A 12385-nucleotide genomic window follows, 5' to 3' on the forward strand; every position below is an offset into this window, starting at 1 on the left:
CTCGACGGACAGGACATTTAGCCATGCGCCACCGTCGATGAGGGTCTTGGTGACTTGGACGTTGCTGATGACGGGTCAGTAGAGCATTGGAGGGCGCCGGGTGTTGCCGCGCACTTGAGCTGGTCTGACGAGCTGAAGGGGATGGTGCACTTGGACCACCTGAGCGGGCACGTGACTTCGAGCCTGGGAAGGAACGCGTTCACCTCTCGAGCAAACTTCTTGAAGATGCACTGAGAGGCTGGGGCTTGAGCGCCACCCAAGATACAGGCGATGGCGCGCGGCTCCTGGAAGCCCCCAGCCCCCTCGTCCTGATGACGGTCATCGTTCCTTCTTGGTGGTGGTGGCAGCAGAAGGAGGCCTGTGAGGTCGGTCCTCACGAGGCTAGTCTCTCCAGACACCCTCACGAGGCTGGTCCTGCCGACGGTCCTCACGAGGTCGGTCGCGCCACTCCTGGCGGGGGCCGCGGTCATCCCAGCGTCCTCCACCTCCTCCTCCTCCTCGGTTGTAGACTCGGTCGTTGCGCTCAGGGCGCCGACCGAAGCGCCCATCCCAGATGGCCCTGAGCTCCCGACAATCGCTGGTGTTGTGGATGTGTATGTTGTGGAAGGCGCAGAATGGGCGGTTGGCCTTGGATGATTCGGGGTGGTTGCGGTCGCACTTCGTCTCTGGCTCCGCTGCGAGCACGACAGCCCCCTTGCCCTTCACGTCCTTGATCTTGGCCTTCTTGTCTTCCTGATCCGCAACCGGGAGCTCGAGGAGGGAGAGGCGCCCCTCCTCAGCCCTCGCGCACTTGGTTGCCATGTTGAACATCTCCAGGCCCGTGCATAGTTCCTCGTGAATGGCAGGCTCCTCCTTCATCTTGACGTCGCGGACACCATCAGAGAACGCGGAGATCATGGCCTCGTCCCTCACCTTGGGGAACTTGAGGCGGACACTGTTGAAGCGCTGGATGTACTTCTTCACGGTTTCCCCCGGCTGCTGCTTGAAGCGCCGCAGGCGCCTGCGGCCGGCGGCCGGTCACGAGTGCCCTGGAATTTGGCGACAAAACGCTCGCGCATCTCGCCCCAGAAGAAGATCAATCCCGCGGGCAGGTTCAGGAGCCACAAGCGTGCGCCATCCTTGAGGGCCATGGGGAACCAATTTGCCATGACCTTCTCGTCACCATTGGCCGCCTCGATGCTTAGCTCATAGAGCTGCAAGAACTCCATGGCGTCGGAGGAGCTATCGTAGCGCGGAGGTAGGTCTGGATTGAACTTGCCGGGTCAGACGACGCTGCGTAGTTCGGGAGTGAAGGCACGACAGCCTGCTGTGGTCACCGGAGCCCGTCGTGGGGCGGAGCCTGATCTTGATATCCATGCGCCGCCACAGCAGGCGGTGCGCGGTCTTGGTGCAGTGGTGCTGGGAGCGCAGGAGCGTTTTCTTGCGGCCAAGGGACTTCTTGGCAGCTTCCTTCTTCGTGCACGGGTGCCTGGCATGGCAGGTCACGCCGCGGGACCACGCGTCTTGGTGCGAGGGCAGCGTCTTGATGCGGGGGTAGTGGAGGTGCTCCGTGGGCGACGTCGCCCGCTGCTGGAGGTGGTCGTGGTAGCGAGAGGGACGGTGCAGGGGAGCCCCCATCGGTGCTGACGAGCTCGGCGATGCGTTCGAGCCAGTCGTCGACCGGGCGGTAATGCAGGAGCTCGCGTGCCATGAGCAATGCGGCCTGAGCGTCCATGGGAGCGCGAAGAGCATGGGACGACGAGCCGGTCGGAGTCAGCGACGGGGTGGCAGTGCGTCCGTCCCGCCGCACGGAGGGGTGCAGCGACGAAGCTTGCTCCTCATTCACGGTCGGGCCGGTGGCAGCGTTGGTAGCAGGTGATGGAGAACGGCGGGGAGGTCCGCCAACGAGAACTTTCTGAGCGTCGCGGGCGGCGAGGGCGGCTCGGTGATCAGCATGGGCTCGGCGAGCGTCAGCCATGGATCCGGTGGAGCAACGGAGCGCGGATCAATGGAAGAAAGGCTTCAACGCACCCCTACCTAGCGCACCAAATGTCGGATTCTGGATTCCGGCAAACCCTTGAGGTTCGAACATTGGGGGGCGCATGAAGATCTCTCTCTCTCCCTAGCTCACTCTCGCAACGATCTCAAGGCCTAGCTCGCCGAACCCAAGGAACAAGAGACACGAGCGTTTATACTGGTTCGAGCCACCGTTGTGGGGTAATACCCTAATCTAGTGTGGTGTGGTGGATTGCCTTGTAGGCTGAGGATGAACAGTACAAGGGATGAACAACCTCTTGAGGAGAGGTGTTCTTGAGCTCGGTGAGCTTGTGTGTGTGAGGATGGCCTGAATGATCCCTCCAAGATCCGACCTCCCTCCCACGGTGGTGGCTAGTCCTCTTTATAGAGGCCCGGGTCCTCTCCCCAAATATTAGGCGGGAAGGGATCCCACAATGGCCAATTTCAAAGGGAGACAACTAGTACAAGCTATCCTGACAAAAGGTTGTCTTCGCCTGCCAAAGGCTCTGGTGGTGACGCCGTCGTGGGCTCCACGATGACCTCCATCCCGCCGTCCTGCTGGTCTTGGTCTTGTTGCACTGATATGGAAACCTTTGCCTGACGCCTCAGGACTCCTCGCCTTTGCTTGCCCCTTTAGCACCAAAGAGGCAACAGGTACTCTGCTCCCGCTGGCGCCCGCCTGACCTTGGTCGTCATGGCTCACGTCACGTGCTCCAAGCGAGGTGCCCCTTGCATCGATATCTCCGCTCCTCGGGAGCCAGCCTAGCAAGGCCGCCCCAGGGGAGGTCTTGGTGTCGTCCGCCTCGTGAGGCTTGGCCCCTCGCTAGGGTCTTGAGTGATTGCTGATGAAGATGGGCCGCACCAGGCCGCCGGTGGAGCCACGCCCTGGGCCGCAGGCAGGCGAGTCTGGGTACCCCCGTTCCCAAGACGCCGACAACATGCATATCCTTCAACCCTACATTTTCATCGGTGATACTTGTGGTATACTTATATGAGGAATTTGTGACCACATAAATAGTTGAAGAAGTTGCAGCAATAGAAGCATTTGAACTCTCAGGTGAAGCATCAGCAGTTTCACGTTTGATGCATTTCAAATAGTGTGCAATGAATTCTTCCTAAGCGGAATTAATCTGGTGAGCAAGCAAGGATCATTTTCCCTTTGAAGATCATCATGATTCACCCTTAGTTTCTGATGATCTTGCTTTCTTTGAAGAAATTCATAAGAAAGCTTCTCATGATCGGCCAAGAGAGTTTCATGACGACTTTGAAGGTTATCAAACTTAGACTGAAGACGTTGAAGATCATCAGTTAGAGTTTCAGTTTGATACATTTCCTTACTCAATAGGTTAGGGCTTTTTTCTAGCAATTTCTCAACCTTTTCCAAGGCTTTTTGCTGTTTTGTGGCAATATTAGCAATTTTGGAATAAGTAGGTTTGAGATTTCCATCAAATTCACCTACACTAGAATCAGAGGAGGAAGGATATTTGAGTACCTTGGCACCTTTTTCCATGAAGCAATTGGTGGGAGCAAAGTCATCATTGTTGTCTTCAGTGGTGTTGGAGTTGCCATGTTCCTTAGAGTTGAAGATGGACTTGCCGACGAAAGCAGTAGTGAGAGCTAGGCTCGCCACACCAGAGTCGGACTCCTCCTCAAATTCCTCCTCTTCCTTATTTTCCTCAGATTTAGCTTCAGAATCCATTTCGTTGCCAATAAATGCCCGAGCCTTTCTAGAACTTCTCTTCTTGTGAGATGAAGACTTTGAATACTTTAAAGATTTCTTATTTTTCTTCAAGTCATTTCAACTGCCATCCTTGTACTTCTTCTTCTTTGATTCCTTCACCCACAGAGGACAATCAATAATGAAGTGACCAGACTTCTTGCATTTGTGACAAGTCCTTTTCTTGTGGTCGCGGGATGAAGAATCTGATCTCATGTCATCTCCTCTTGAAGATTCTCCAAAACGGCCTCGTCTGAAGAAATTGTGGAATTTGTTCATGAGCATTGCTAGCTGCTGACTTAGTTCTTCAGGATCACCAAGGCTACTATCAGAGTCTTCCCCTTCAGATGAGGAAATTTTGTTAGCCTTGAGTGCATGTGATCTTCCATAGCTTAGGCCATAGAGGTCTCTTTTCTCAGATTGTTCGAATTCATGAGTATTTAGTCTCTCGAGAATATTAGCAGGATCAAGTGACTTGTAGTCTCCACGTTCTTGAATCATCAAAGCCAGTGTATCGAATGAGGAATCAAGAGATCTCAGCAATTTCTTCACCACCTCGTGGTCGGTGATGTCAGTGGCACCAAGATCTTGGACCTCGTTGGAGATATCAGTAAGACGATCGGAGGTTTGCTGAACATTTTCGATGTCGAGTCTTTTGAATCGGTTGCAGAGATTGCAAAGAACGTCAACTCGAGAATGATATTGTTTTGAGACTCCCTCATTGACCTTGGACAGCCTATCGTAGATAAGCTTTGCAGACGCCAAAGCACTCACCGTGCGATACAGTCCTTTGCTCACATGGCCCCATATGATATTCTTCGCGTGGGAGTTGAGTTACTTGGATCTCTTCACATCAGCAGCGTTTACAGAGGGAGCGACAGAGGGAACACCATTTTCCACAATGTACCAGAGATCATTATCAATTGCCTCAAGATGCATGCGCATCTTGTTCTTCCAGTCGGGGTAGTCCGTACCATCGAAGTTAGGACACCCAGCCGAGACCTTGATCATACCTGCAGTCGACATAACTAGAACTCCCGCTGGTTAAACCAAAATCACACAGAACAAGGGAGTACCTTGATCTGATAGCAATTCAGAGTGCGTTGTATCGACTAGAGGGAGGGGGTGTATAGGTGATTTTTACAAATTCATCAGTCAGGAATTACTACTTGAGGAATTTGCTAAGTGATGAAATAAAAGCAGCGGAAAAAGTACTCAAGTGCATGCATAATATGGCAGTAACATAGTCATCATGATCAGACAAAACATACACCGAGCACCACTACAAAAAAAAGACACATCCGTGACATTTTGGCCCGAACGATTTTTTTATGTCATGCTTATGACACTTCTATGATGATAATTATGACAAAAACACGTATCATCATAGATGTGGTGGGCTCCTACTTCTATGACAAACAATCATGACAGAGAATGGCTTTTCATCCTGGGCGGACCGGAGACGCGGACGCGTGACATTCTTTGGGCCGTCCATGGCGGAAAAAATCATGGTAGAAACGAGGGCGAGGAAAATATCGGGAAGTTCCGGTTACGTGGGTGGTCGGGGCCGAGCGATGCATTGTGGTTTGCGCGTTTCTCTCATGTAGGTGCGTGTGTGCGACGCATTGGCTAATTGAACCCGAGCGATCGCATGATACTGAACCTGAGCGATCGACCCCTTGGCTGTTAATTGAACCCGAGCGATTCATTCGCTGCTAACTGAACCCGAGCGATTCCTTCGCTGCTGCTGCTAACTAAACCCGAGCGATCGATCACTCCTGCTGCTTACTTAAGCCGATCCAGCCCCCATGCAAGATGTAGCTAGCCGGTGTTGGGTTGCCTCTCGATGAACAGTGACCATTGCTACCATGCGCGCGGTAAGTAGAATGAGTTGAGACGTGGTGAGTTGAGACGGTTGGTTGGCTGTGGATGAACAGTTGTTGGCGGGGGTTTGGATGAACAGGACCCCGTGGTAGTAGGCCGTTGCCGTTGGATGAATAGGACCCCGAGGAGGCCGCCGTACCCTAGCCGGTTAGGGGTGGATGAACAGGACCCCGTGGAGGCTCTATGAATAGTATCCGGTGGAGGCTGGATGAACAGTAGCCCGTGGATGAACAGTAGCTGGTGGAGGCTGGAGGAAGTCGACGGTGGATGAACAGTAGCCCGTGGAGGCTGGAGCGAGGAAGTAAACGGTGGATGAACAGGACCCCATTTCGATTGTAGGCGCTCAACAGAAGTCCGTTTCCTCCGTTTTACGGTATGCCACACCCCTCCCGATCAACAGGACCCCGTTTTGACTGTAGGCACTCGAAGAAAAGTCAGTTTCCTCCGTTTTGTTGTACGCCAGACCTTTCCCGGTGAACAGAACCCCGTTTGGACCATACGCGGTCGAACAGAAGGCCGTTTCCTCCATTCTATGGTATGCCAGACCTCGTTTCGGTTGTTCCGTCCAAGCCAGTTGGCTCCCAATGAACACGACGTATTCTGACCCAGTCGGTTGCCTCCCGATGAACACGATGTTGTTTCCTCTATTGCAACCGAGTCGGTTGGCTGCTGATGAACAGGACGACGACGTTGTACACGTTCGAGACCCCGCCCGTATATATGTACGTAGCCGTATTTACTTTCTTGCAGCATGGTTGTACGTACATACGCTTCGACCGGGTGGATCCCAGCCGTCAGGGAGGATAAGGACGCACTTCCTTGCATGCGATGATATAGCTGGTGGGTCCCAGCTGTCAGGGGGAAGAATTAATATTTTTTTACCCGTAGTATGGAGGTACTTCCTTGCGTGCGAAGATGTAGCTGGTGGGTCCCAGCTATTAGGGGGAAATGTTTTTTTCGCAATATACGGTGGCCCTTCCAGTGGGTCCCCGCTGTCAGGTGGAGGAATCATTATTTTACGCGTAATAAGGAGGCACTTCCTTGCCGCAGGCGTGGACCCAGCTGTCAGCCTCTCCACGTACATTCCTCTTCTGATGGATGTCATTCGTTGACCACATTCACCACGCCGCGCCGATAGCACCAGGGCAGTGGACGACGGCGAGGCCTAGGAAGGGAACGACCCAGAGCTGGGGAAGACTCTACAGTGGTTGCCCACACGGTGGGAAGTACGAGGGTTTAGTGGTTTGGCTGCCATCGCCGGAAAATAATAGGAGGTGTGGTTGACTAGAGGAATGGCCTGGCCAGTGATGGAGTAGGGTGGGGCGGTGCGGTCTGTGCGGCAGCACAGCCGGCCACGGGAGGCAGGAGCAGGCAGTCCCACCGGCGCTGGTTTAGGCGGATGGAGCAAGAAGATCAGATATGGAAGAAGCAGCACGACCGTTGGATTAACATCCAACGGTCAGTACTGCTAGAATCGTTTGTGGACTAAGTTGACAAAGCCTTTCATACACGTCAACCTAGTAGACCCACAAGTCAGCCTCCAAATCTGTCTCAAATAGCATATAGCCCAAAATTACTAGCCAGATTCAAATTAATTTAAAAACTAAACATACCTTAATTTAAATCTAGTGAAATTTTACCCGCACAAAAATAATGAAATTTAAAATATCAAAATTAGAAAGAAAAAGTATTTTGGAACTAATTGCATGTTTGCTGTATTTTTTCATTTTACAACCCATTTCTTATTACTTATAACCCATTTTATGGGCAAGCCCGAATGCACCCCCCCTCGTCTTGAAAGATTTCCAGCCCAGCAGGGCGTAGGAAAGCAAGTAGGCCTACGTTGGTTATTTTGCAAAAACAAAATAGCCGGGCTAGCCATATTCAGAAAGAAAAAACTGGGCTGGTCATGTGGTAAACATATAAAATAAAAGCCTGGGCTTAGACGGGCCACAACTCCTGCACAACCTAGTTGATACCCTTCTCTGTCCCGAAAACAAAAAAAATTCTGCGCGCGCTGCTAAGTCCCGGGTGTCAGCCGCCCCTTGTGCAGTTATCTCGCTTATTGACTACGTTGACAGTGGCGTGCGACCCAGATGTCATGAAACCATCAGGAGGAACCCTTTTTTTCTTGTCATAAAGGAGGCACTTGCTTGCCTACTACCATGATCCTGGTGGGTCCCTACTGTCATCCTCACCATGTACATTCATCTCCTTATTCCTCTCAGTTGTTGACCATGTTGACAACACCGAAGGGCGGCGCCGCGGTGTGATAGCCTGGCTTATTAGGGATGATAGACTACTCATATCAATAACGAATTCCTTCTTTTCCGGAAGCCCATTCAAACATAACTCCAAAGTTAAGCGTGCTCAGCTTGGAGTAGTTTCAGGATGGGTGACCGACCGGGAAGTTGCTCCCGGGTGCGCACGAGTGAGGAAAAAGTGCACAGAAAAGGTTAGTATTGATCTATGGGGCCAGTCTAGATCCCGCCAGGAGTAACGACCACCGGCGGGTGTGTCTGGGGCATTACAAGTTGGTATCAGAGTTGACCCTCGCGGTTACACGGATGTTTGCGGATAGGTGCGCGGTCATGTTGTTCATGACGTTTGTGCCAAGAGGGAACGTTCCTGTGGCCCGACGAGGACGTCGGTTCCTCTGAGTGGGGGTGTATGTGATAGCCTGGCTTACTAGGGATGATAGACTACTCATATCAATAAGGAATTCCTTCTTTTCCGGATTGACAGAAATGTCCTTGGCAGAGATGATGTGACCAAGGTAAAGAACTTCATCAAGCCAGAATTCACATTTAGAGAACTTTGCATAGAATTGATACTCTCTGGGCTTGTCGAGCACCAATCGCAAATTTTTAGCATGATCCTCTTTATTCTTGGAGAACATCAGGATATCATCGAGATACACCAGGACGAATTCATTGGTGTAGGGGTTGAAGATGAAGTTCATCATACGAGAGAATGTTGGAGGGGCATTTGCAAGCCCGAAATACATGACAGTATATTCATAAGAACCAAAGCTCGTTCTGAAAGCTGTCTTTGGGATATCTTCTTCACGAATGCGAATCTGGTGATACTCCATACGAATGTCAAGCTTGGAAAACACCTTTGCACCTTTGAGTTGCTTGAATAACTCGTTGATATTGGGAAGTGGGTATTTATTCTTGATTGTCTTCTTATTCAATGGGCGGTAATCGACGCAAAGTCGATCCGTGCCATCTTTCTTCTGGACAAAGAGAACACCACATCCCCAAGGAGATGAACATGGTCTGATCAGACCTAGACGTTCTTGTTCATAGAGCTGTTTCTTCAATTCTTTTAGCTCTTCTGGCCCAAGCTTGTATGGGTGCTACCTCTTGAGCACTGCGTTGGTTTTCCCTTGAAGAGGAAAGGGTGATGCAGTAAAGTAGCGTAAGTATTTCCCTCAGTTTTTGAGAACACGGGTATCAATCTAGTAGGAAACCACGCTCGAGTCCCACGCACCTACACAAACAAATAAGAACCTTGCAACCAACGCAATAAAGGGGTTGTCAATCCCTTCACGGTCACTTACGAGAGTGAGATCTGATAGAGATGATAAGATGATATTTTTGATATTTTTTGATAAAGAGTAAAAGTAAAGAAAGCAAAATAAACGACAAAAGAAATAGCTAGTTCACGGAAGATTAATATGATGGAAAATAGACCCGGGGGCCATAGGTTTCACTAGTGGCTTCTCTCAAGATAGCATAAGTATTAAGGTGGGTAAATGAATTACTGTCAAGCAATTGATAGAATTGAGCACAGTTATGAGAATATCTAGGTATGATCATGTATATAGGCATCACGTCCGTGACAAGTAGACCGACTCCTGCCTGCATCTAGTACTATTACTCCACACATCGACCGCTATCCAGCATGCATCGAGAGTATTAAGTTCATAAGAACAGAGTAATCCTTTAAGCAAGATGACATGATGTAGAGGGATAAACTCATGCAATATGATATAAACCCCATCTTTTTATCCTCGATGGCAACAATACAATACGTGTCGTTTCCCCTACTGTCACTAGGATCGAGCACCGCAAGATTGAACCCAAAGCTAAGCACTTCTCCTATTGCAAGAAAGATCAATCTAGTAGGCCAAACCAAACTGATAAGTCGAAGAGACTTGCAAAGATAACCAATGATACATAAAAGAATTCAGAGAAGATTCAAATATTGTTCATAGATAATCTTGATCATAAACCCACAATTCATCGGATCTCGACAAACACACCGCAAAAAGAAGAGTTACATCAAATAGATCTCCAAGAGAATCGAGGAGAACTTTGTATTGAGATCCAAAGAGAGAGAAAAAGCCATCTAGCTAATAACTATGGACCCGCGGGTCTGTGGTAAACTACTCACACATCAGGAGAGGCTATGGTGTTGATGTAGAAGCCCTCCGTGATCGATGCCCCCTCCGGCGGAGCTCCGGAAAAGGCCCCAAGATGGGATCTCATGGGTACAGAAGATTGCGGCGGTGGACATAGGGTTTTGGCTCCTCTGCTGATGGTTTGGGGGTACGTAGGTATATATAGGAGGCAGAAGTAGGTCGGTGGAGCTACGAGGGGCCCACGAGGGTGGAGGGCGCGCCCAGGGGGTAGGCGCGCCCCCCCTGCCTCGTGGCCTCCTCGTTGATTGCTTGACGTCCACTCCAAGTCCACTGGATCACGTTTGTTCCGAAAATCACGTTCCCGAAGGTTTCATTCCGTTTGGACTCCGTTTGATATTCCTTTCCTTCGGAACACTGAAATAGGCAAAAAAACAGCAATTTGGGCTGGGCCTCGGTTAATAGGTTAGTCCCAAAATAATATAAAAGTGTATAAATAAGCCCATTAAACATCCAAAACAGAATATATAATAGCATGGAACAATCAAAAATTATAGATACGTTGGAGACGTATCAAGCATCCCCAAGCTTAATTCCTGCTCGTCCTCGAGTAGGTAAATGATAAAAACAGAATTTTTGATGTGGAATGCTACTTAGCATAATTTTCAATATAATTCTCTTATTTGTGGTATGAATATTTAGATCCGAAAGATTCAAGATAAAAGTTTAATATTGACATAAAAGTAATAATACTTCAAGCATACTAACTAAGCAATTATGTCTTCTCAAAATAATATGGCCAAAGAAAATTCATCCCTACAAAATCATATAGTTTGGTCATGCTCCTTTTTCATCACACAAGAATGCCCTCATCATGCACAACCCCGATGACAAGCCAAGCAATTGTTTCATACTTTAGTAATCTCAAACTTTTTCAACTTTCACGCAATATATGAGCGTGAGCCATGGATATAGCACTATGGGTGGAATAGAATATGATGATGGGGGTTATGTGGAGAAGACAAAAAAGGAGAAAGTCTCACATTGACGCGGCTAATCAACGAGCTAGGGAGATGCCCATCGATTGATGTCAATGCAAGGAGTAGGGATTGCCATGCAACGGATGCACTAGCGCTATAAATGTACGAAAGCTCAACAAAAGAAACTAAGTGGGTGTGCATCCAACTTGCTTGCTCACGAAGACCTAGGGCATTTGAGGAAGCCCATTGTTGGAATATACAAGCCAAGTTCTACAATGAAAAATTCCCACTAGTATATGAAAGTGACAAAACAAGAGACTCTCTATCATAAAAATCATGGTGCTACTTTGAAGCACAAGTGTGGAAAAAAAAGGATAGTAGCATTGCCCCTTCTTTATTTTCTCCTTTTTTTGGCATTTCTCCCTTTTTTTAATTTGGGACAATGCTCTATGAATGATGATCATCACACTTCTATTTATTTACAACTCAATGATTACAACTCGATACTAGAACAAAGTATGACTATATGAATGCCTCTGGTGGTGTACCGGGATGGGCAATGAATCAAGAGTGACATGTATGAAATAATATGCATGGTGGCTTTGCCACAAATGCGATGTCAACTACATGATCATGCAAGGCAATATGACAATGATGAAACGTGTTATGATAAACGGAACGGTGGAAAGTTGCATGGCAATATATCTCGGAATGGCTATGGAAATGCCATAATAGGTAGGTATGGTGGCTGTTTTGAGGTAGATATAAGGAGGTTTATGTGTGATAGAGCGTATCATATCACGGGGTTTGGATGCATCGGCGAAGTTTGCACCAACTCTCAAGGTGAGAAAGGGCAATGCACGGTACCCAATAGGCTAGCAATGATGGAAGGGTAGGAGTGCGTATAATCCATGGACTCAACATTAGTCATAAAGAACTCACATACTTATTGCAAAAATCTACAAGTCATCAAAAACCAAGCACTGCGCGCATGCTCCTAGGGGGATAGATTGGTAGGAAAAGACCATCGCTCGTCCCCGACCTCCACTCATAAGGAGGACAATCAAAGAACACCTCATGTTTCAAATTTGTTACACAACGTTTACCATACGGGCATGCTACGGGACTTGCAAACATTAACACAAGTATTTCTAAAATTCACACTTACTCAACTAGCACAACTTTAATATCACTACCTCCATATCTCAAAACAATCATCAAGCATCAAACTTCTCTTAGTATTCAACGCACTTATAAGAAAGTTTTTACTAATATTGGATTCCTATCATATTAGGACTAATTTCTCAATTAAGCAAATTACCAAGCTGTTTTGTAGGACTCTCAAAATGATATAAGTGAAGCATGAGAGAACAATAGTTTCTATAAAACAAAACCACCACCGTGCTCTAAAAGATATAAGTGAAGCACTAGAGCAAAAACTAT

This window comes from Triticum aestivum, chromosome 4D (genome assembly GCF_018294505.1).
Source record: "Triticum aestivum cultivar Chinese Spring chromosome 4D, IWGSC CS RefSeq v2.1, whole genome shotgun sequence".
In the NCBI taxonomy this organism is placed as follows: Eukaryota; Viridiplantae; Streptophyta; class Magnoliopsida; order Poales; family Poaceae; genus Triticum; species Triticum aestivum.